This window comes from Lathamus discolor, chromosome 9, assembly GCF_037157495.1.
Source record: "Lathamus discolor isolate bLatDis1 chromosome 9, bLatDis1.hap1, whole genome shotgun sequence".
In the NCBI taxonomy this organism is placed as follows: domain Eukaryota; kingdom Metazoa; phylum Chordata; class Aves; order Psittaciformes; family Psittacidae; genus Lathamus; species Lathamus discolor.
The window spans coordinates 4,896,196-4,922,603 of record NC_088892.1 but is presented as its reverse complement, the minus strand read 5'-3'; positions in this window follow the sequence as shown (position 1 = coordinate 4,922,603).

Sequence of the window (26,408 nt, the reverse complement as noted above, 5' to 3'; positions counted from 1 at the left end):
TAGTGTCCCCTCCCAGTTGGGTAGTTTTTAAGTCGTTTTTCCTTGCGCCTACATGGAACTAAAGAAACACATCTTTAACCTGTGAGGAGCTTTATTGCTCTTTCAAGGCTATAGATTTTCTTGTGACAAAACCCAACGAAACAAGTGTCAATGTCTTTCAATTCCAAACATCAGTCTTGAACCTCCAGGAATGTTGTGCATTACAAATTAAGCTGTTACTTGAACTCTCCATGGTTGTGTTTATCTACACATGTTTATAGAAGTGTACCTGGACATTACAAGTGTCACTTTAATGCACAATGAAAATTAAAGACTGATAGTTTACCAGGCATGTTTCTGCCTAAATATGTTGTATATCTTTGGCTTGGGTAAACCAGCTGAGGAGGATTGTAGCATTATTTGAGGCAGGTCTTAAACCAAGCTTTGCTATAGCTTCATGTGTTTTCTGAAGAAGGTCAGGCAAAACTATAGGCAGCTCCATGGAACAAATTACCTTTGCAAAACCTTATTAAATAGGCTTTTTTACTAGCTCAGTAGTATATATCACTTCTAAGCAATCACTCGTTACATCTGTAATGCAGAATTAAACTTGTGCTTACCCTCACCTTGAGGAGAAGATATTTTTTATTGTAAACTTATTTTTTTCTGTGTAGATGAAGGAGACTTGATGGCCAGGGTATTTTCTTGGAATTTGCAATAGATAGGTTGAGAAATTCTCACTGGTATGACTTTGTGGGAAGGAAATATATTCTTCTAAAAGAAAGAGCACTGTGGTGAAAGCTTTAGGTGATAAACAGGGTAGCAGTACTCCACCAGTAGATAGGAGACTAACAAATTATCTCTACTCTCAGCAACTCCCAGCTGTGTTGTGTTGGATTCAGTGTTTCTGTCATTTCCGGGACATCTGTAGCTGTGACATGAGGCAGGGTGGTACCTCGTGTATGGGATGGGCTCTAACTTGAGCCACAGCCTGCTCCTCAGGCCTGTGATGGCAATGCGGTAACATTTACTCAAGTCAGATTGCTCCCTTTATCAAAGGTTAAACAGCCACTCTGTAGCTGCTAATATGATAAAAAATGCTTTATATTAGCTACAGACTCCAACTACCATTCTTCTTATTTTTGAGAAGTGTACTGAAAAAAAAAATTTTTTTTTTTTTTCAGAAATTTGTATATTTTTGGACCAATTATTCTGTTGAATATCTTCTGGCATTGCATCTTTTTTCTTTTCTATTTCCCTCCACCTACGCCCCTCCTCCCCCCAAAAGCATCATTTCTGTTAGTTAGAGAATATTGCTGCCTACCAGAATGTGAAAATAGGTTTCATTCAATTAATGAACTGGAAACAGGAAGACATTACATAGTAAATGAGGTTTACATATGATAATGTTGGATTTGTCATGTAAAAGATTGCTTCTTTTCAGCTTCCTGAAAGGACTAAATTTTGCTTTTGTACAGATTGCACAATGCTAATAAAAAGAGAAGGCTCTATGGAAAGTATAACAATAAACTAAATCTATAATTCTAATGAGCAGAAAAAAGGCGATATTTTAATACACACGTAGATCAGAGTTAGGTAGCAACATCAAAAGCTAAAGGCTCAATCACAGCTTTACAACTGACTCCACACTTAGAGCAGCATATATCTCCCATGCCATCAATGGTGCATGTTGGCTGGGGCGTGTGTGTAGGAGGAACCGAGGTCTTGCCCACTCCTTGCCTCTTTGCTTCCATTTCAGTGGGAATAAATGACACTGGGTAACCAGAAACCAGGGAGCTCCTACCCAATACCCTATGAAAGTTATTTTCCCTGGCAGTTTACACCAGGATGAGCAAGAATTGGTTGGTCTAAGGCAAGAAGAGGTGGAGCAATGTCTGGTTTATTTATTATGATTCTTTTTCTTCAGCAATGCGTTGTATTTTTTTAAATCAAGCCAATTAAACTGAGGTAGCAAAAGATAAATATTCTCTAATTTTTAGTGTCACCACCTGTTACAATCCAGTTGTAAGACTTGCACAATGTTTGTTTTTCTTAAAGCTGGTATCATAAAAAGGCTATTACAGAACCCTTCTCCTTCTTTTAAATATGGAAGCAGAACATATATTAATGTGATTTGAGGATGAAAACCTCAAAAACTAGAAGGAAATAAAATCTAAAAAATGTCATGAGTTTCAGATAAATCTCTCTGTTCTGTATGCTCCCAACAGCCCTTTCTAAATGTATTGGCAATATTTCTAGGGTTTTTTAATATGTGTTTTAACCAGCATGGTAGCTAGATGAGTTTAGTTTAACATTCATCTCTTGCTCCACAGCTGCTGTGCTCTTATTCTGTCTTTATCATTAGTCATTCTCCTTTGGTAGTTTCATCTCTGAATTTTCTGCTACTTTAACTGATCTGGAGCCAGGCAGTAGCCCTCAGCACTGGGGCTGTGCCATCCAGCTCTTCTCTGTCTAGAGGGAAAGAAGCTTGTGCAAGTCATCTTCTGTATGTTTTTATGTCATGGAAACTGTTTTCAAACCTTAAACCGATCACGCTAAACTTTCTTGTCAGGAAGAAAAAGACAAAAGGTTTCTTTCTGACTTTTCTTCTGGAGGATGTTGAAGGCAGTTAACCAGCACGATTGTAACCAACCTTTCACCAGCTGATGATTGTAACAAGCCTTTCACCAACTGGAAGACTTCATTTTTTCTCTCCTAAATTTTCTCTTTATTAAACTGAAGAGCACCATCTTATTCCCATGAGTCATACTTCTCCAGCCCTTACTATTCCAGCTGTTCTCAGTTGGAATTTGCTTGGCTCTCTCCAGATTATCGTAGACCATAGAATAGGTTGGGTTGGAAGATTTGTTGCGTCTTTTCTTAAAAATACAAGCTCAAGACTGAACACAGCATTCTCACTCAAGCCCCATCTTAACGGTAGGATAATTACCACAGCGTTCTCACGTAAGATGCTCTTGTTAACAAATCCCTGACATAACCTTTTCTGGAGCAGTTTTGTTCTTTTGTTTGATACTGAGCTTGTAGGCCATGATAACTTTGAAACTCTTCTCTGTAATACAGCTCCCTTACTGGCATTTTTCCATTTGCATTCAATTTCTCCTCTGTAAAGTGTAACACTTTACACTTGGCTTTATTGAATTTCATCTTAATTTCAGACCATCACTCCAAACTGTTAATATCTTCTTGGATTTTGATCCAGACCTCCCAAGGGTTCCCACCATCCCAGTTCCTCCACACTGCAAATTTCATAGATGTAATTTCTTTTCCCTTTAACTGAGTCATTATGAAAATATTGAGCACAGCTGGAGCAAGGACAGATCCCTAAGGAATCTCACCTGAAATTTCCTCCTGGTATGACAGTGAACCATTGATAACTCCTTGAGAGCAGTTTTTCAGCCAGTGGTTTTCTCCACCTCATGGTAATTTTAGCTAGTTCTAGTCCGTGTTTTCTTAGTTTTATTATAAGAACGTCATGTGAAACAGTATTGGAAAGCTTACTAATGACAAGATATATCACTTCGACTGCATCTCGCTTATCCACAAGGCCAGTTATCCTGTCAAAGAAGGAAATTAAATTGGAGAACTCTGCATGAGGCTTTTTTGTTTCTAAATTTTTTTAAATCAAGCCATTTGAGTTATGACCCCTGCAATTTTAAGTGCATTTTTCAGAAATAACAAACATCCTGGGTTTTTTCTATGTTACCACTGTAATACAAATTGTTGTTTTTTAATTTCTCTTTTTCCTTTTTTTTTTTTTTTGTTTTAAATAATCTGCTGGTGTAAGATTAAGAATAACGCTTTGAAAGCCAAAAGCCATTATCTGACTGTTACCGAAGACAAAAACTAGGGTGGGAGCAACAAGCCTTCCTCCATAATAGTGTTTTCTCCATTTCAAGCTGATCAGTAGGAAGTGGATTTAGAAGTGCTTTAAATTATTTCACATCATTTACTGGTAATCTAACCAGCGTGTACTGCATGTACCCTAAGTGCTGATTTTTTAAAAAGCGTAAGAGGAAGAGCAAAAGAACTTTTTATTCTAAGTCATTCTGTAATTTACACATTTTTGTATCAACCCACTTACTAGTGCCATACATAAGTGTTTCCTCTGAACAGATTTAATTTTTAATTTTCCTGAATCAGTGTTAACCAGGAAAAAGGTAATTGTTGTCAAGAGTATTCAAACTGTCAGAATATCATTCAATCTAAAAGCTGTTAGAATCTGTGCAAAAGTAATTACTGAAACTCTATTCAACTGTAATAATAACCTGCCACTGATGACAGCAATTACTGGGGAAAGTGTAATAGAAATCAAAGGCGCATTTTTCTCTGACAAGTACATTTCTAACTAAGGTTTACATTGGTTGAATAGTGTTGACAATGATGATGTGCTGTATCACTCTTAATCACGGTTGGCATGATGTTACAGTTTGAACTGCTCACTGTTAGAGGGGGACTAATTGCGTGTTTCATTTGACACTGTCCATGCTTTCTGTACATAGGAATATATATTATAGATGAGCAGAGTTTAAGTGTTGTGCCTCATTCCCTGACTCACATCCTTTTTAAGTGTAGGTTATAAGTACTTTACATTTAACATAAAGGCTCCAATTAGAATCGGGATGAACCAGTTAGGTCAACTTCTAGTACGTACAAAACACAGTGGGATGGGAAGGAGCATGGTGGCAAAAGTCAGGCCACCTTCTGCTTCCTGGCTAATGAAGGTCATGCAGAGTCCTGCTCCTGGATTTACCTTCCTAGGAGGTATAGCTGTCTTATTGAATAGGCTTGGGAAGATGGTTCTTTGGTGTTTCAAGTTACTAAGAAGTCACCAAAGCAAGCAGTCTGTTGTTTTTATTGTCGAATCTAAGTGTCAATGCTTTCCGTCAGCTCACATAAAAATCAAGACTTTGGCATGCACAAGGTGCCAGTAGGAATAACTTTCCTGGCTTTGTTGGACTTGTGTTAGGAGATCTGACTGTATTCATTAGCTGGAGAAGGAGAAAGAAAGGACATGCTTCTCGACAGCACTTATTTCTCTGTTGATTAGTTTTTCCCAGTTTTTTAGCAACATAGAATCATAAAATTTTTTGGGTTAGAAGGGACACCAAAGATCACCTAGTTCCAGTCCCCCTGCACTGTCAGAGATACCTTCCTGTAGAAAAGGTTCCTCAAAGCCCTGTCCAACCTAGCCTTGAACACTTCCAGGGATGGGGAAGCCACGGCTTCTCTGGACAATCTGTGCCAGTGTCTCACCACCCTCACTTCCTTTGCTTCCTTTGGGTTCATCAGAATAACTTTGAGGACTGAACATGTGCAGGAGATGATGTGCAGGTCTGGAGCAAAGATAGTGAGAGCAGTTTCAGAACACACCGATGGTCAGGATTTCATGCGAGAAATTGGGTCCATTGATTTTTATAGTGGAAGAAATGAAGATAACTGCTTGATGCTGTGCAGCTAACCGCATTTCTCTTGTGAGGGCTGTTCTGTCCTTCATGTACTTCCACAGTCCATAAGCTCATGTTCAATATGGAGACTGAAACTCATTATCATTTCATGGGAGAGCCAGACATCTCCACCACGGAGGCTTGCAGGAGAAAAGAGTGCAGAATTCAGGTGTAGAATAGGGTAGAATTCAGGTGTAGAGTAGGGAGACACCGAAGTAAGTAGTCTTTCCAGGGCTACCAAATAGACTATATCCATGAAAGTTTATCCAAAATGCACGTGGAAAAATTTTCAAACTTCCGGAATCCTTTCTGAAATGGCTTTTACGTGGTGTTGAATTGCGACAGAATCATTGACTGACCCTGCAAGCCAGCCTTTCCAAGATATTTCTGAGCTTTTACAAACCACTTGCACAGGCTTTAATGTGTGGGTAGTTCCAGTAGACTCCTAGGATGATCTTGTGGACTTAAACACGTCTAATTGTTCGTCAAATTGGGGTCTTGCTTGGCTCCAGATAGGAGACTGCCAGGAGGAGTTCATTGTATCGTTCTACTTATTGCACTAATTGCCTGTTTGTGTTTTCTGACAGCCAACACTACCCAATAATTTTTATAAACAGAAGCTTTTCAGAAAATCTACTAAATGAAAGTCACAGCTTTTAAAAAAAATCAAAATTATTCTAAAGGAAACTTGATGTTTCCCCTCTGATTTTTCCTACTGGTGTTTAACAGTTGCATCAGATTGGGTCCCTGGTGTTCTGTTAACATGTGGCTCTCTTTTATTATAACATAACAATAATGTAATTCAACTGAAAACATGTGCTAAAACACGCTTAGATTTTGTGCACACCTTATTAATTATACTAACTGCAAAATGATGGGGTCTTTGACAATCGTTTCTATAAACTCTTTGGGTTTCTAAAATGATGGACTACCTGAATGAAGGTAGTGCTTTTCTGGTTTATTGAATGGCTGCAGGCAGACGTTTGTGTAACTAGGCAATACATATATTTATGTACACCATGCTGATGAGCAGTTACGTTTCATTCCTTAATTGAAATAAAAGATGCGAGAGTGACTAAAAACAAAAACACTCCAGGACCTCCCCCCTGATTGGAGATTTCTACGTAAGAGAAGAATAATATGAGCTATATCTGAACAACATGAGGAAGCGGTCTGTGCAAACTCTGTGCTCAGTGTTGATCTTCGCTAATTACAGGTGCCGGGTATTTTTCTTAGAGGGGTGCGACCACAGAAAGGTGGCACAAGGCACTCTGCTGTGTGCAGCTTTTCCATATGGCTCTTTCCATCAGGTGAAAGCACCAGGGGCAGAGCAATGCCTCCACGATTGTCACCCCACAGGTGACGTGGCTGCTGAAACCATCACTCAATCAGTCATCCTTTTCACAATATAATAAAAGATACCATGGAGTTTGAAAACCTTACTCCTTACAGACCTCATGCAAACTCTTGAGTTTGTATGTTTGTGCAGTTTGCACTTGCATGTCCAGCTGGGGATATTAGGCAGGCATCTGTGTGACTTCCAGGGGCAAATGTGTGAACTACACATATAATACAACTCCTCCCACTATACCCATGCAAATTCATTTGGGGATTTAGAGACATTATTACTGCTGATGATTTTTTGTTTATGTGTTTGCCTTTCACTTGCAGACAGCATGTAAGAAACCAAGTGCTTGGAAGTGGTTAGTCAGGTCTTCCCCATATTAAGACTTCGGCTTAAGAAGAAAAAGCCAATTGCTTTCTCTTCTTCTGCCTTGTTAAAGGTTCATATTTAAAAGCTTTTATCTGAAAACCTGAGGGCCATGTTTTATTTTATTTTTTAAAAGCGAGAGCTGAGGTTTATGGAGATCGTATAGATAACCCATTGTCTCAACAGACCTGAGACTTGAAGGAAAATACAAATAATTACAACACTTTGATAAAATAATTGTCTGACAATCCAGTGCGCTTGCTAGGAAATGGTTAAGAATAATTATAAGGCTCTTTTGAAAATGTCCATGTTTTAGTCCCAAATTTTTTCCAATTTTCTTTTTTTTCTGTTGGGTTTTGTTCTGTTTGGGTGTCTATTTGAGGGATTTTTTTTAATTTTTTTTATTTTTTACATGTTTGGCTTGGTTTTATTTTGTTTCTTAATATTTATTTAATCTGATAGTTACTATGAGATTTCACTCTTACGGGGAAGTGTTGCTACTTGCTGAATTTGTTAACAGCAGTTGAAGCTGTGCAACTGACTCTTGTTCCAGGTGTGTCAAATAGAACCCTGTTACTACTTGTTACTGAAATGTTTTACCTAAGCTGGGGCCAAAAGCTGCTATCAGTGTTATTTGTCCCCTCATATCTAATAATGCTATGCTACTTTACACATGCTGAAGATCTGCTCAAAATTGGGGAGCAGTGGTTGGGATTCGTTATTGGAAGTCATCTTCTCCAGAGGATTTTCTCACTACAGCAGGAAACTTGAAGAGGAATCAAAAAATAACCTTAAAAAAAACAGTGGAATGAAGTGAAAGTGCTTATTGTATGATAGGCTTCTGAAGACCTAGAGCAAACTATAGTCAATGGAAAGAAGATGTCCTTTGACTGTAGATCAGTCTAATAGCTACATCCCATTTTCTCCTCCTAAATATTTCACCTGTACTACAGAGCTGAGATAGTCCTAGAGCTTTAATTTCTCTTTCTGCAGAGATACTTCATCACTGATATTTTTGCTTTTATAGCAAGATCACATGTAGTCAAATTGAACACCTAATAAGCAGGAGTACCTGATTTAAAGATGTATCATTGCCATCTTATCCTGGTGTGACCACCTCAAATGGACAAACACTGAGAAGGTGGCATCCAGGCCAGGGATGAGACTTCAACGAGTGGCAGACAGGACAACATCTGCATCACATATTTCTCCTTGCCTGCATAATCGTGCCTAGCTTTCTATGTTCCAGGAGTTACTCAAGCACATAATAGAGTTTCAATGAGTTCAAACCTCCTGTTTGAGATGGGGTTTCAGGGAGTTGTTTTCTGCCTCAGCATGAATTAGATTTTTATTTTTACCACCCTGTCAGATCCAAGGAATCACATGGATAAAGCATGAAGGAAATCATGGATTGTAACTGCTGCCTACACAGCTGTATCACAAACTTTGAAATGTAGGAAACAGGAATATTTCCTGATATATACTTGTGACACCTGCTTAGTAAACCTCTGCCTGTTAGTGAGAAAAAACCCTCTGGCCCCAAACACCTCTTTTGTTGTGATCAGATTCTTCATCTGCAGGTGAAGCTTCAACCTGGTGGCAACTCATGTGGCAGAGCCAGGGCTTCATCCAGGGAATGGCACCCCCAGAAGGGATTTGTACCCAGGAGTTTTACCTGGCAATTTGGTTTGCAGATTCATAATAATGGCTTAGGGAATCTATTCAATTTTGCTGGAGTCACATAATGAGTCATGGGCGGTGATGCTGGATCTTAAGGGATTCCAGTCTCCTGAGCCCTGTGCCAAGTCTTCTGGATCTTGTGCAGTTTCTGTTAGAATTTAATGAGGAAAAAATATTTAAGATAATATATTAAATACTTCTGGGCCTATGTTGTAGTAAATATTTTTAATTTAATTACACAAATGACTGACTCATATGAAACAGGAATGGGAGCATAATATGCATGCCAGCTGAAGCAATACCCACTCGGGCTAGATGATGCCATCCTCCCTGCCAGTGGCTGCTTCTGTTAGCTTGCTTATCAAATAGTGTGTGCTTCAGCTCCTATTTTTTCTCAGCCAGGTTGATTTAAATGGCTTGAATTACCAGTCCCAACTATCCCAGCTGATTTATTTTATTTTATTTTATTTTTTTTGCCTTTTTCCTGCCTGAAGAGACTTAAAGTGCTCATTTGAACCGCTTTGCCAACAGATCTGTTCAAAACCTCTAGCAAGTGGGTTTTAATGAGCAGCTGGGGGAGTAACTTCTTCCTAGCACAGGCGGCTCCTTAAAGGGCTATCTGTGTGTATCCTTCAGACGTTTCAAGAGGCTGAACATTTTTTTTGTCTTTCAATAATATTTAAAGTGAATTTAGGTGGTTTAAGTCATTTGATTCCTTAAGACTGTATGATGCCCACTTCTGCTATTAGTGCATCCTTCTAATGATAAAGGCTAGACTGTTCAACATGCTTAAGCAAGTTTGCACCCAAATCCCTTGGGGAGCAAGCAGGACAGATTTGAACACATCAGTGCTGCTTCTGAACTAGATCCCAGAATCTCAAAGTAAAAATCAAGTGTTCTCTAGTATAAGATTATTGTATAATTGCTACTTTAGTTAAGTTTTCCTCAAGATTTTCAAACTTGATTTAGACTATTACATCAGTTTTGCACTTAACATTAAGCATCTAAATAACCTCATCTCTGCACAGAAATAATTTAAGCAGCCGTTAAGTCATATGAACACCTTTAGGTGAATGCTTAAGTGTTTTATTCGATAGATTTCTAACATTAAACAGGTATTTATGTGCTTTGCTCCACCAGGGCCTTAAAGATATAATTTAAGTAGATGGGCGTCATCTCCTAATGATTATAATAAAAGATCAGTGAGGGAAGGTGGTGGGAAAGTATGTCACATGTAGTGGTGGCTATGGGGAGTGCAGGAATGGATTAAGATTTTCCATCTCTCTTCCTTTATTTCTTTTTCAAGCACATAAAAAGGGAATCTCATCCTTTTCTTCAGGTGGGTAAATGAAAGGGCTGCTTTCAAAACAGCTGAATGTAAATCTTCAATTTCTTCCTGTGCATTTGGTCACTTGAAGGAAAAAAAATTGTCTGGCAGGCAGATGTGCTTTGAGAGACTTCTCTTTGCCTCCTCAGAGGGAAAATGTTTAAAACCAGTAATAACCTCGCTAAGGGCATACAATGCATGCTGGTTTCTTAGCCACTGTTCTATCATATGACCCATTATTCTGCCTTAAAATGTGCAGAGCAGCGAGGACACGTGTCTTAGAAATCACAAACCTGTGCTGTTTGTCTTGTGTTTTCTCCAGTGGACAGCATGCCATTATTGTCACACTCTCTAGTTATATTTAATGTGAGGAGGATAGAAGTCCTTTAAAAAAATGTCACTTCAGTGGTACTCTATGCATTTTTATTCCTGAATATTAAGTCCCAATTTTTATAGCCTTAGCTCAATCTGTGGCTTCATAAAACATCATAAATTGGAGCTTAGCTTTACAGGCAAGGAAGATGATTTGATAAGCATGGGATTGCCCCTACTACATCAAATAACATTTCCTTTCTTAATATCCAGAAGCACTGAGTTATGGCACTGGTTCAGTAGCCAGCCAAGAGATATAAGGAGCCCTGTGCAATTAACTTCGTGCATCTTGTCTGGGGTTTGGGGTTTTTTTATTCCAAGGGGAATAAACGAGAAGTTCTTTTAACCAGGTATTTTCTTCCAATTTTACCTCATAGTGGAGTCAGCTGAGTGTAACCTCTTGTCAGCACCATCATTATCTATAATTTACATGCAAGAAGCAACAGAAACTTTTAGGATTAAATGAATGTAAAACCAGGAACCTCTGCCTGTTCCATCATCCAGCCTTGCAAGTACAGTAGCTATGTCAGTGACTGTATTAAGAGCTATTAAAATGGCTTTGATGTATTGCTGGGTTTTGGTATGATTTTCTAGGTTTTATGATTCCTCTGACTATCATTTGCTATTTTAAATGGAATCTACTATTATGGGATACGAGCAGTCTGTCCTTCAGAGGAGACTCTGCACCAATAGCCCTTCTGCTCGTCTTCAGTGGAGTGTACAGGGGGATGCTAACGATCCCCTGGTACTTCAGTGTCCTAGCCACCATTTATACTATTTATCATCAAAGAAGATTCTGATATTCAAGGTTGTGTGCAGGCACAGGAGCTGCATACATAATGGCTCTGCTGTTTGGTGCTGCAGCCCAGGAGTTGTCTAGGTTTAACTCAGTACACATCTCCATCAGTGCTTACAAACCACCACTGGTCCCTTCGGCTCTGCCCCTGCTACCATGCAGTGTGGCCCAAGGGTTGCCAAATGAAGGAGTCAGTGCTGGTCTCTCCAGATTATTTTCCTTGGTCCAGTCTTATTCTCTTTAGATAAACCACCTTCTCCCATCCATGGTCAGGTAGTGCTTGCTCAGCCACGGCTGCTCGATGGGTTTGTTGCATGAGGTTTGGCCATGTGTTTCCACAAAGACCTGTGCAGAGTTTCATGGCTAATTCAAAACCTGGGTAACACGTAGTGGGGATAAAAACAATGAGACTGTTGAGAAAATAATAGCATTTAATGAACACTAAAACGTATTATTCCCTTTTTAACAGAACTGCCTAAACCCTATCGATTTCACTACCCACAGGTTTCTAATAATAAAAAACGTAAAGCCTTACTGTCATTCCCCCAAATCAGGTTTATTTCCAGCGTGGCTGAATTCAGAAGTTCACCAGTTAGAATTAGGGGACTTGGATCCTCCTAACAAATTCCTCTTCAAGTCTAACAAAATGCATTACCCATCTGCTGCCCTCCCTCCCCACCATCTTGGGAGTCAGCATTGCTTAGTGAGAAAACCAAACCGAAACTGCTTTGCTTTGTTTGGTGTCTGGCTGCTCTTCTTTTTCCCATCTTTATGACTCCCTCCCCATGCATATTTATTTTTGTAACTCCATTTACAAATATTTAGTTACATTTCTTTGACCTAAATTACCAATAATAGGCTGTTTTGTCTTTGCCTGTCACTCAGCCTCTATTAAATTGCTTAGGTCAAATCTGGAATGACAAGGCTTTAGCAGCAATATCAAGGTACCTCACCTGGTCCTTCAGCCACTCTGTTGCAGCTACATCTGAGTACATTTTTACTATCCATTTGGCTCTTTTTTATTTCTTCACCACTGATAAGATGCCACAAAAAGGCTTTCGGCCCAGCTTCTGGGTTTCCTTGCAGAGCAGTTGTCCAGCGTATTGCTGGCACTGCCTTTAAGGGGGGAAATACATAAGTTGGAAATCAAGCTCCAAAAAACGAAGCGGCACTTCTGATTAGTATCTCATATTGTTATCCTTCCTGCTTCATTTGTTTTCCAGATGGGCTAAATAAAGGTCAACAGCCCTAGGGCAACGATCTGATTTGAAAGAAATGCGATTTCTGAAGGGGAAATTTGCAAAAATAGCCATAACCAAGAAATGAGAAACATTTTAAGAAATTGGCGGTCCAGACTAATCTTCCATGTAGTTTATCTTCATGAATGGGTGATATTTTATTGTCCATGCAAATGCACTGATAATCTAGTCTTGTTCTTTTTGTGCCATTTGAAAATCATTTTTCTTTATTCAAATTTTGATATTATTAACGTCACGAACAAAGGGATAAAGGGAATCATCATGCACTTCCTTTAAAAAGAGGCATGTTGTAGGCTACTATAGCCATAGTTTCCCTGAAGGGAGAATTTGAAGCTGCCTTGTCCCCAGGTTGGCTAGGAATGCCTCACTGTCCATCCCTTCCCATTCCCATGCATACCTCTCCATGGGCTTGTTCTAGTACATTGTGAGATGCATGATGCCATGGGTTTCTCCTGCATCCTTTGTGGCTATTCACTGATCAGGCCAGCACTGCCCGTCACTTCTTTAGGAGGTTACTGAGTGCCACACATCCACAGCAGGCCAAAGAGGTCTCATGCAGAGTTACGACAGCAGCATCCCTCCCCTGTGGCTCACCCACTGGGTCGCCCCTGGGAGCGAGGGGCTCGGGAGCTGCTGCCTGACTCCCGTGTGTGCCTCCTCCCAAAATCTGGGTCATGTCTCCCTCTAGGGGCTCGCCACGAGGATGAAACCCACTCTTCCCTGGCAGAGGAGGCTTTAAACCTCTGTGAGTCTCCCTTCAGCAGCGAGCCTGTGTCAGAGGTAACAAGTGTTTGAGCTTGTAGAGGCTGTAATGTAATAGAGCATGTGCCAGTGGAAAGTGTGGGTTAAAAGCTTTCTGTTGTTCAAGTTTTTAGGCACAAATTAGATTCCTGCCTCCTACCTGGGGTATGAGGAGGATGAACTATAAGCCAAAGCGGTTTGGCTGTATGGGTGAAGGTCCAAACGGTATTGTCTCTGCTCTGTGCCATGTCCCTAGCCTGGGCAGTGATGATGGTGCTGCTCCTGCACACCCTGGGCAGGGCATGGAGTGGGTGCTGGCCATACCTGGCACTCCAGACCCATGCTGTGTGCCCATAGACCTCTTCTGGAGCGTCCTTAGGCATTTTGGAGGTGGATGCTGCTGTCTGCTTGGAAGACGTGCTCTGGGTGTTTTGTTCATCCCTGATGCTGTCTTAGGGTAGGGATGGAGATACAGACATGGGCAGCCAGGGCAGAGAATAAAGAAGAAAATTAGGTGGAATATCAGTTTTTATTTCAATGGTTTGTTGAAATGGAAAACCGGAAATGCCTAATTGTTATTTTACAGTATTTAAACATAATTCATCGACTTTAATTTTGAGTTTACTGTTTAATTTGATACCTTTGTGGACTTTCTGTACAGTGTTTTCTGTTTTCACAGTAAACAAGAGCAGAGGGAATTTTTCCCTGTTTAGTGGCCAGGCAGCCGTGATAATCGTTCTGTGCCACCACTGACCTGGTATTGATCTGATACTCTGGGAAGAAAAGAGGCCTAATAAATAAATACAAATCAATGAATTCAATCAAAATATAAAGGGCAGGCTTCCTAGAGGCACAAGTGGGAGTTGCAGAAATTGAAAGGCAGCCCATGTAGTTTGAATGACTCTGCTGGTTTTGTGTGAGAAACCAAGTACAGCTCTCAAAGATCTCACTTTAATTAGGGGACAGAGATCCATTTCACCAACTTGAATAATCTCCAATTTAGACTAAGACTTCTCTACAGTCAGCTGAGAGTTGCGGGGCTGCCATATTCTGTGTTCATAACCTTCAGTTCATGAACATCTGGGCAGTCAGTGCCTAATTTTTAGGTGGTCCAAGTTAGGTGCAGTCCATCACACCCCTCTTAGCAGCTGCTTCATGGGCCTTTACAGCCACTCCCCACGGAGTAGAAAAGAATCCTGTTTACCACAGCAATTATTTACACTGAGATGATTTCCTATTGCCTGAAAGTAATTCATCTGTTTTTAAATCATGGTTGTTCAGTCAGCAAAACCAAAGATCTTTATAAAGCTGTAGCAGCAGTGTAGCTGATAAATAAAAAACCCCAACTTTCTGAAAAAGCCAAAACCAATTTGGGTACAATTATTTTTTCGAGTGCAGTGTAAATCAAGAATAGCTCCTGAACACCCAGCTTGCATACTAAATACTTTGCATGCAACTCATGTAACACTTAACAAGCCTTTAGGTCTTGCTGGCTTCACTGATGCTACGAAACAAGGGTACATCAGATAGATGCAACCCCTACATAATAACTCCTACTTGCTGGTTCATATTAACTCTGATTGAAGAATATAGTTGTGCTCAAAATGAAACTGAAGGATTTTGCTGATTAGGGGTCTGAGGATGTTGTGTGCTGCTTTACAAAATGAAAGGCTTTGCTCCAATATGAGCTTTCACAGCCTAATGGGACAGACAGACAAGTGACTGTAAAAGCTTTGCACTGGTGCTAGAATAAGGAAAAAATTGTCAGTGATTAGCAGAGGTCAATCCCTATTTGGTGCTTAAAAGAAGCCTGCCCTTACCATGAGCTCTGCAAGATGCTCTGGCTTTGCCCCAAAGTTCTCTGCTTAGGTAATGACTGTCAGGAGAGGAGACCTGTGCATGGTGTGGCAGAGGATGGGATGCAGGTGCTGGGGGAACTGTGCTCATCCCACCCTGGGTGCCTTCAGCAGATCTAAGCCAGGGAAGCAAAGCATAGATACAGAAGTTTTACCTGGTTGCTTGCCTCTCTTCTGCCAGTCCCAAGAAAAATTGTTGAGTGTGAGTTAAGCTCTTCAGTTTTCTATTGAAAGAGAAGTGTTAGAATTAATTTTGCCCTTTTTATACATCAGCTAAAGAACGTATTAGCAGGAGATGGAAATGTCTAATGACACAGAACCGGGAGCAGGCAGTCTGTACAAAGGCAAAGCTAATCAGGTTAGTGACAGTGTGCTGCAGGCAGGACTCCGGAGGACAAATGTGCCTTGAAACCAGCCCTGACAAGTGGTGAGCAGTGAGAGGCAAGTCTTTGCCAGCACGTTAAGAAAGCTTGTGCATGCCGCTAGCACTGAGCAGGAAGGTGCCAGGCATTCATATGGTCAGATCTGGGGATGTGTAAATAGCAGGCAATAAATAGAAGCCAGAAAAGATGATGCTGACATAATGTTAAAGATGGAAAATTATTTTTAATTATTTTTCTTTTTCATTTTTAGTTACAGAAATTCAAGGCCAGCTCTAATAAAAGGCTTAATGTCTAAACTGGGTTTTAGTATCTCAACTGGGCTGTCCCTCTTGGTGGTGATGCTTGCACTCAAGGCAGGCAAGAACAATGCTGGGACTCAGCAAGGTGAGGGGACCCTTGTGGTCCCTCTGGCTGACCTGGGCCAAAATAAGCTGCTAATTTCAATGGGAACAGAGTCTCTGTGACTTCAGGAAGGTGGCCCAAATCCAACTGTCTCTGGTGGTGTTTTGTGGCTGCTGTGGGTGCTTTCTCAGATTTTTGCTGATTATGCTAGAGCAATATTGCAGGGAATTTATGTGCTACGGGCATAAATCTCACTATACGAGCCACCTGAGAGGCAAGAAAAATGGTCTCTGTCAAGGATCTACATACAGAAATACATTAAACAGCAGCTCTCTGTAGAGCAGGAGCTTCGTTTTCGAATGTAGGTTCAGGGGAATAATGAAGAATAAAATTAGTGCTTTGGTAATGCATTAAGCCTTTCGAGGGGTTTTTACTGGCAGATTTTTATAGCCTTAAAGGATAAATGGTAATGATAATAAATTGTTCTAAATTTTAAACACATCTTCCAAAGGAAGATGCAGAAAACTTCCTGCATGGTTGTAGAGCAGGAAGAGCTGCTCACCTGGGACTTCAGACCACCGTTGTAACTTCCAATTAGCAAAACATACATTAAAAGTGGCTGCCTACCGGGATAGGAGGGCTTCTTATGGCTGTGATGGATGGCTGCGTGCCCCGCACCATCACTCACATTGCTGCACATGGTCTCATCAGGGCTGTTTGCGAATCATGGCACAAACTTCCTCAAGCCCCAGTTACCTGTCAGAGGGGAGATGCCTTTTAGCGTTGGACTGCATCTGTTAATTATGCTGCCTTCTCTCTGGCCAGGACAGAGGAGGTATTTTGCTAGTGACTGAGAGCTGCCAAATGGTGCTGATAAAAGGAGTTCAAAAACAAAATCAGAAAATTAAAGTATGCTCATTTCTTTCAATGTGTTAGTTATTACAAAGGGAAGAGTGATGTTATTAAAGTGTGTAAGAGCCTCTTCCCATCACATTTCTGTGGCTCTGTCTTTGTTATACGTATTCTAATAAATTATTTTGTTGCTATAGCAATACTTTTCTGTGGGTCTAATCCTTTCTCATTTACAGTGAAGCCCTTTGCTTTCAGTGCAATGGGACCTTTACTTTCACAAATTGCCTTTCCAATTACATCTTTAGTTTACATTTGCTTTTGCTCTTCAGTGCTAATCTGGATTAGGGAATGCTTAATTTGGGATAAAATAGATATGGAAATTCTTAATCAAATAAGTGCCAAAAGATAAAATGTGTGAAATTATAATATATATCTATGTTATATGTGTATATGTATCTCATGCATGTGTCTGTATCTTTGCAATCAGAATGGAACTTCTCATCCTATAATATATCCTGCATGAAGAGTAAAGTGGTAGGGAAAATGGAAACGTATGATAAGAAACTCCGTATGTTCCTCCTTTTACAGATTTCTGAATTGCTTTCTCACTATAACCCTTCTCAGCATCTAAAAAACATCTCTCAGTCAAAAAATTTTCCCAGCAGGAAGAATGTGGCAGGAAAAGCAGGAGAGAGAATCATGGAATGGCACAAGGCAAAAGAAGTGAGCTTTGATGGGTCCCTATTGGTGGCTTTGTTCTAATCCATGATTTTTCTCCTTTTTCTCTCCTCTTTTTTTGTGTTAGTTTGGGGAGGTTGTGTGTGTGTGCATGTGTGTGTACGTGTTCTGCAGTACTCACGGACCAAGTACCTACTGTATTGTGTTAAATAAAATTCACCAAATAATGTTCTATTCATTTTTAAATGGAGAAATTTAGGAATGGGATGTTCTTTCCTTAATACCTTAGAAGAGCAATTTTAATACCAGCTATGTAAAATTAGTAATCATGAAAGGTTAATAAATATAACTCAAGTTGTTGAGCAGCAAAAAGCTGCTACTGAAGACCAGGAACAGGTTTATTCTGATACTATAACATCAAATAAAACAATTTAAAATCAGTACTGAATTCATTGCAAGGTCTAAATTTCAGCCAGAGGGTCTTGGGTTAGTGGCAAGGGGTAACTATCAACCACAACCGCCTTTTTAGGGTCACAAAGATAGGCACATGTTTGAATTCAGCCCAATTTATTCATGGTTCTTCCCATAGGCAAATCCTTTCAGATGCATCAACTCTTTCAACTATTCCCATTTGGGTAAAAGCTTCCAGCTCCTCCAGCCTTCCTAGCTGACAGATGCAGTTGTCTTAGCTTCTGCTGCACTGCTTTAACACCCTCGTGTACTCCTTTCTTTATGAATAAGGTCTCTCCTATAGTGAACTTATGCCTTCCTGTTTGAATGCTCACAGCGACAGTGTGGTAGGATAGAAGAGGTGGGTGCAGTACAGATGAGGGACAGCTATAGGCATAAGGAAGAATAATTAATTCAGTTTAAGAAAGAGAAAATACACAGGGGGTCCATGAGTTAAGGTTGGTTGGTTGTTTGTTTCCCTGAAGTCTGTTGTTTCTAACTTCCTCTGACTTTAAAGAAAAAAACCAGCATTTACAGATAGAGAAACAGATTCCCATAGGGACTGTTGAGTCCACATCAGTCTGTCCCAGTAGAACTGGGTCTCAGAGATTCAGTGCAATTGATGTATTTTCTGTTTTTTAAATGCTATTATTAGTGTGCCTGAGCATTTCACACAATTTTAATTTCATTTTTTTCCCCAAGATCTAGCATTTCATTTTCTTGCCCTTTCATGAGACCCAGTTGGGATTATTCTGACCTTATTTTCTGGTGTTTCTTTTTCTTATTTTCTTTTTGTTCACGTTCACATAACAAGTTAGATTATAAAACCTATTTCAGGCTAATGTGCAGTGTCCATCACTTCCACCTGAGATGGCTTTCAGTAAATCACGTCTCTGTGTTACTCATAATGGAGAGTTCTGCTTTCCAAAAACTGAGCTATTCACATGGTAGCCCCACATGTAGTGAGACCCATATACTTGGGTCCTTCTGTAAAGCAGGACCTCCTCTGCAGCCACTGTGACTTTCTCTGGAGATCTTAATTTTCCTTGGTTTCAAAGCTCTATTTGTTATTTGAGGACATACAGTGTTCCACTATGTATGCAGAACAGAGTTTTAACATACTATAATTATATACATAGATATATTAAGTACATATATAAGATCATATAATCATAGAATAGTTAGGGTTGGAAAGGACTTTAAGATCACCCAGTTCCAACCCCCCTGCCATGGGCAGGAACATCTCACACTAAACCATGCCACCAAAGACTCTGTCCAACCTGGCCTTGAACACAGCCAGGGACAGAGCATTCACAACTTCCCTGGGCAACCCATTCCAGTGCCTTACCACCCTTACAGTAAAGAATTTCCTCCTTATATCCAATCTAAGCTTCCTCTGTGTAAATTTGAACCCATTACCCCTTGTCCTATCTCTACAGTCCCTGACAAAGAGTCCCTCCCCAGCATCCCTATAGGCCCCCTTCAGGTACTGGAAGGCTGCTATGAGGTCCCCACGCAGCCTTCTCTTCTCCAGGCTGAACAGCCCCAACTTCCTCAGCCTGTCTTCATACGGGAGGTGCTCCAGTCCCTGATCATCCTCGTGGCCTCCTCTGGACTTGTTCCAACAGTTCCATGTCCTTTTTATGTTGAGGACATAATTATGTATATATAATGGGAGGGAGCTACCTTCGACATATGTCGTAATAATTTCCACTAAGGGCCACATGACTGGCATAGCCTTTGGCCAATTTTGGGATATATATCCTTTATTTTTACTCTCAAATGATGTCTGGTCTTAGTTCCAAAAATCCTAAAATGTCAAGATTTTATATAAGATTTAAATACTGGTTCAGTTTGTGGAAAAAGAAAGTCTAAGTGGGTATGTTAATATTCTGGAGGAATTACTTAATTTGCATTAATTTCCCTCCTTTTATCATGGCGGTTGGTCTTCCTTTCTATTCTTGATGTTATACACACACACTGAGTGGGGGAGCTGTGGAGACTGAATTGCTTCTGACAGTTGGAGAACAGAAGGGAGAAGGAGTCTGTGCTATGTGATCAGATCTTTGATCTGAAATATCATAATGATCCAAAACTCTTTCTGAGGTGAAACAAACAGGTTAAGCAAAAAAAAAAAAGAACAAGTATGCAGAGTTCATACCTTAAGTCCTATGGTTAAATTTCTACTCAGCGTTTGCTCAGGCTCCTGTGATACCTGACCTCATATCCATTTCCATCAGGTACCTTAATAATACCTTAGTGAACTTGGTGCTGGGAATTGTCTTTCTAGATTTAAGATTTCCAAATGTACATTCTTGGTAGATGTTTTAGCAGTCTTCTTTTTTCAGGCTGTTATGTGTTTTGAATACTAATTTTTAGTGACCCATTAATTTTTACCATGGCCATACACCAAATTAAGATAAGAATCTTTTTTTGTTGTTTATTTCCCAATGCAACAAATTGATTTTGCATTTGAGTAGGAGGAAAACTAACTGAAACTAAGAGAAATATAGATAATCATGTATTTCTGTTAGGCCACAGAAATAAAGATATCTCACAGCTTTTTAATCACAGATTCTCAAGGCCTACATTTAATATCTGGGATACAGAATCACTGATTTTGTAGCAGAGGTTATCATCAAATTTAGTAATTTTCACCAGAATGCAGGTAATAAACTGTTCTGGATGAATAATCATCCACCTATGCCATTGTTGAGAGAGCAGCCCTAGGCTGGGATTTGGGGTCATTGGGTATGTTCCAGCATCCAGAGTTGTTAGATGGAGGCACTGGTACCCAGCAGCCATCCCCGCTGCCATTTCATATATGCCTCTGGCTGCCCCAAGTGCAGGTAATCTCAGATCTCATCAGACACTGGGATGTCTTCAGACAAACCAGGGGAAAACCATCAATGTAGCTGAAGTCATCACAGAACAGGGTATCTTGATGTGGCTCTCAGTTGCCTCTGAGCAATGAATACATACATATAGAATCATAGAATAGTTAGGGTTGGAAAGGACCTCAAGGTCATCTAGTTCCAACCCCCCTGCCATGGACAGGGACACCTCTCACTAAACCATCCCACACAAGGCTTCATCCAACCTGGCCTTGAACACCGCCAGGGATGGAGCACTCACAACCTCCCTGGGCAACCCATTCCAGCGTCTCACCACCCTAACAGGAAAGAATTTCCTCCTTATATCCAATTTAAACTTCCCCTGTTTAAGTTTGAACCCGTTACCCCTTGTCCTGTCACTACAGTCCCTGATGAAGAGTCCCTCCCCAGCATCCCTATAGGCCCCCTTCAGGTACTGGAAGGCTGCTATGAGGTCCCCATGCAGCCTTCTCTTCTCCAGGCTGAACAGCCCCAACTTCCTCAGCCTGTCTTCATACGGGAGGTGCTCCAGTCCCTGATCATCCTCGTGGCCTCCTCTGGACTTGTTCCAGCAGTTCCATGTCCTTTTTATGTTGAGGACACCAGAACTGCACACAATGCTCCAGGTGAGGTCTCACAAGAGCAGAGTAGAGGGGCAGGATCACCTCCTTCGACCTGCTGGTCACGCTCCTTTTGATGCAGCCCAGGATACGGTTGGTTTCTGGGCTGCGAGCGCACACTGAAGCCGGCTCATGTTCATTTTCTCATCGACCAGCACCCCCAAGTCCTTCTCTGCAGGGCCGCTCTGAATCTCTTCTTTGCCCAACCTGTAGCTGTGCCTGGGATTGCTCCGACCCAGGTGTAGGACCTTGCACTTGTCATGGTTGAACTTCATAAGGCTGGCATACTCTCTATCAGCAAAATATAGGCCAGCTTTGTAATGCAAATAAGCTCCTCATCTACCAGCCAAAGTGTGCAATAGACTGTATCTACCACAATATACCACTTTGTTGGTCAGTTTCATTGTCACTGGCAAGCCAAGCTCACTGAGATGTGGCACTTTGCTTTTGTTCTTATTCTGAAGTTTCAGGTTTCTTCCAGATACCTTTTGCTGGTCTCCGTTTATCATGAAATCGATATATGTTTTCAAAGGGCAATCCCAGTCATGCGCTCTGTCTGATCCCTGAAGGCTCAAACGACAACAGTTTTCAGGTGGCTTGGCAATGTGTTCTGCACATGGTCTAAATTGGGGGCTTTCACACAGCCATCACATTTGCTTAGGAAGAAAATTCCTTTCCAGAGAAGAAACACAAAGTCCTTTCTAGGGCCATCTGGTAAGAATAAGTGCTGTAGCAGAGTAAATCTATTGTCCCTCTATATCAAGGCAGAAGTTCCCAACTTGTTGCACCTGAAGACATGTCTCCTGCAATGGCCATCAAATAGATTTCCAACACAGGCAGACAAGCCAGTAAGCGATGTTTTGATTCCATGGTAACTTGAGCAAAGAGTAAGGGAATACGATGAAGAGGGAAGATGATCTTGCTGACAACATGAATTTTGGAAAAAAGAGAAAATATATCCAGCAGAGCAGATGAAGGTAGACCATGAGAATACTAGAATGTGTCTGCACAGCTTTCCAGCCTCATGGCTCAATGGTATAAGAAAAAAAATTGGCTCCCACAAGCCCTTTTTTTACTCCCAAAATAAAATTATTTTTCAGTATTATTGGAAAAACAAAAAAAGAAGAAAAAAAAGCTGTGTCGTACTCGCATCCCCAGATGCTTAACGCTGTAGTCACAAATTTTGGCTACGCACTTTAAAATAAAGTATAGGCAGCCTTCTGAAGAAAATTAATTTGTATAGCTTTGTTTCCTTACCATCCTTCATCCTGGAGGGTATTCTTGGTTGAAATTCCCAAGGAATGTCAGCATCTAATTGTACTTACATTTGACAGTCCTAATCTTCAATGCATGAGAGTCTAGCTATGAAGCTGGATCCCCTGCAGGTGCATGCTGCTGGTGACAGAAAGAGATGAGCTAATCCAGCCAGGTCTGCAGAGCAGGGCCCCTACAAAATACCAGCAGGAAATGCATTTTTTCCTTGCTGGTGACATGCAGCCAAAGCAGGGTGTGGAGAAGTGAACTGGGGAATGTTGCATCGCTATGCTGCACAGCAGTTCAGCGCTAGAAATGAAGAATGCTTGGCAGTTAGAGCTAGAGAAGGATTTGAAGAATGCAGATTATTAATCCCAGTTGTTCAACCTGAATTCCAGCTCAGATAACATCTCGCTTCCCATGAGCTAAGATTTTTATGCTAAAACTCGTCCTCTGGAAGTGGCTGGAATATTTTTCTATTTCTTAGTTGTTCATGCTGAGCTATTGATTTTTTTTTTCCTGGCTCTAATCAGATGTTATTGTTTTATCTTAATTTAGTTTTACAGCTGTTTAATGAATGCTGTTCCTAAATGGAAGAGATAAAAATCCAGAGGATTTAAGGAGCTAGAAAACCCTTGGAATCTGATTTGTGGTGTATTTCAGGTAGGAGGGGGCAACTATCACTACCTCTCCATCTTCAGTAAGACCACACAGCACTGCAGATTAGCCCATTTAGTCAGTTAAATGTCATACAGAAGCAAAAGCAGCTTCCAGTTGTTTCTCTAATTTTGCAGGACACTGAATTGTGAACAGTCATTAAACTTTATCTCTTTTGCGTCCTGCATTTTCAGAGAGAAAAACAAATAAAGGAATATGAAAAAAAAAAAAATCAAACCACTGCTGAGCGATAATTCTGTATGGGAAAACTCTGGACTAAATACGTTTGTTGTGGTTATGGCCAAACAGAAAAGGAGGCAAGGTACAAGAGCAATGCCTGGGAGTACAATCATCGCATTGAAGAATGAGATTGATCACACATCTTGCAGAAGCTTTGTGTTGGTAAAGTCAAGTGCTGGAAACCTCCCTGCAGAGAGAGATTTGTTGAATAGTTATCACTTTCCCTGTAACTGGCTCTGATTGAGACTGCGACATTGAGGTCTGTAAACAAAAGGGGTTTGCTTTTAAAATTAATATTTGCATGCTGAACAGGCGCCTGAGTTGCAGTCCTTCCCAGCCCCGCGCAACGGCAGGGAGATTCAAGGGTGTTTTTTCCAAAAATGCTGTTTCCAGGACTATGAATTAAATCCTCCATAAAATTTTGAAGATCTTGAAGCTTCAGCTTTAGAAAGCAAGTATTTATTAAAACTCCTCTTACTAGATGTTTAAGGCAATATTGACATCCAGTAATTAGTTTAGCCATGATAGCCTTCAATTCATTTCTGCCAATTAGTGCTGCAATATTCACTATTGACTGTCATAGAAGTAAACAGAGAAGTTACCATTAGATTTTATTCTATCACATTTTTTTAACATGGCTTTCTCATTTCTTTTTCATCCATCTAATGCTGGAAGCTGTACCGGAATGCATAAATTTGGCAACGGCCCTGATTCATACCCTGCAACACCTCTTTTTCGGGGGGAAACTATTTAGCTCTAATCTACCAGACGGTACTGTCCATAAACTAATGCATGCTCAGTTTGAGTGGCTTGCTATTGCTGCTTTAATTTTTCACATGACTGTTAAATGGAAAACCAAGTGGATTTTTAACACCTCTAATTCATATTTAACAATTAAGAACCAATAAGATCCGTTCATGCGGTTGCAACACTGTTTGGAAAAGACCCAAACCAGCCTTTTTCTCTGTTTTCCCTGTAAATGGTGTCATTTTATATTAGTATAGTCTCTGGTTTTGTTGAAGCAGCTCCTGTGTTTTGTTTTTTTTTTTTTTGTTGGTTCTGTGGATTAGACTGCCTGTTATGAATTTGACAACAGTTATCAAATCTCCCCTGCAGCGGACTGACTGTCAAGGATATGATGGTCAAATGTTTCACATATTGCAATCAAACCATTTGTGTTTGGTTTGAAGAATTCCAAAAGAAAGCTGTCAGCTAAGAAATGAAGTTGAAGTAGCCCGAAGCTTTTGGAGCATGTTGATCCAATTATGATGATCCACTCATATCCTTCAGCTTTTTTTCAAAATCAATTTTCATTTTAGCTCAGGGGACAGTTTTTTTGGTAATGCAGAGAAACATCTGTAAGGGTATTTCAGATGTGTTGTTTCAGGAAATTTCTTTTTTGTGCAGAGAGCATTGAACTCTGCGTGTATTTTGCAAGTGTCTTTTGTTTCCAGAATATACACACTTTTGTATTATATGTGGTCTGTCTGTACATATATGTATACACATACCAGCAATATACACTAATCTGAATATGAATATGAGATTAGTTCACGGGTGTTCAATTCGGGTTCTTGAACATGAGGGGGGAAAAACTACCACAAAAACCCAAGGGGTTAAATGGCCAACATTCAGAGATGGATATAAACACTAAACTATGAGTGCTGTGGACCAGATTGTCAGCTGGCGTTTAACAACAAAGCTGTTTGTCACCAGCAGGGCTAAGTCCTGGAGAGATGCTGCTGTGTGTGACATGTTGACATAACAAGTCAGCGGTCAGCTATCTCCTTTCATTCCTTTAGCTGAAAAATAACATTTGATAGCGCTCACTATTTGTTATTCTACTGCCAGGGTGTTGTTGCTGATGTGTCTTGATCTCTTTGTACCTAGTGCAGACTGAGACTGATGCCATGGTGTGACTGATATGCTGATGCTCACCCATGCTCGCCCACCTTGCCTGCTTGCCATGGGTATATAACCTTTATGAGTTAGGAGAGCAGGGTTGATCCAAGATTGCTGTGCTATTCTTATCCTAGATAACATGGTATCATGTTGTTTTCACATTATATAATGAGTATTCAATAAATGTAATTAAATAAGGAGATATTCCAAGCCTTTGGCCATGGTAATAAGAATTAGGCTTGAGCACTGTCTTTGGGATGATGCCATCAGGCATCCTACTCATTCATTCAGCACAGTGAGCTCAGTGCCCCTTGCATCATCTCTTTTGGCTCATGATTTCCTGAAGACCACAGAAAGCTATTCAGTAGTGTTTAGATTACTGAGGATTTTAAGATCTTTAATAAGATGTTTATAGAGAAGTTAACCTTGTTGATTTTTATGCCAACATAGAGCTGAAGGGCAAATTTAACCACTCTTTCAGCAGTATATTTGGTTAAATCAAGGTATTAATAACAATTGGATTGCCTATTTTCTGTGGTATAACAAGCCAAGGCATAGTTGATAGTACTTAAGTGTCTTTGCACCTTGCAATAAGAATGATTTTGACAAATGCTGGCTTTCAGCAGAAGCCAGATTTATTTTCCTTGCGTCCTGAAGTCCTGGCATTTCTCAATTGATAAATCCCAAATATTCAGGAGCTGACTCCAAAAGCTGACTTTAATGGAACGATGCTGATTTGCACCAGTTGAAATGTTCGGCCATTTCCCTCCTACTTCATACACAAAATTTACACTAAGGCAGCACCAAATTCGGTTACGATTTTACTAGGAACTGGAGCAGCCCCATAAAAATAGTTATCTGGAAAGGAACAGACCAACATGTACTGAATACCTTGCCAAGTGTTTTCATCAACTGGTGATGAAATACACAAAGATCAGAGATCACCTGTCAAACCTTTTGCCCTAAAAGTA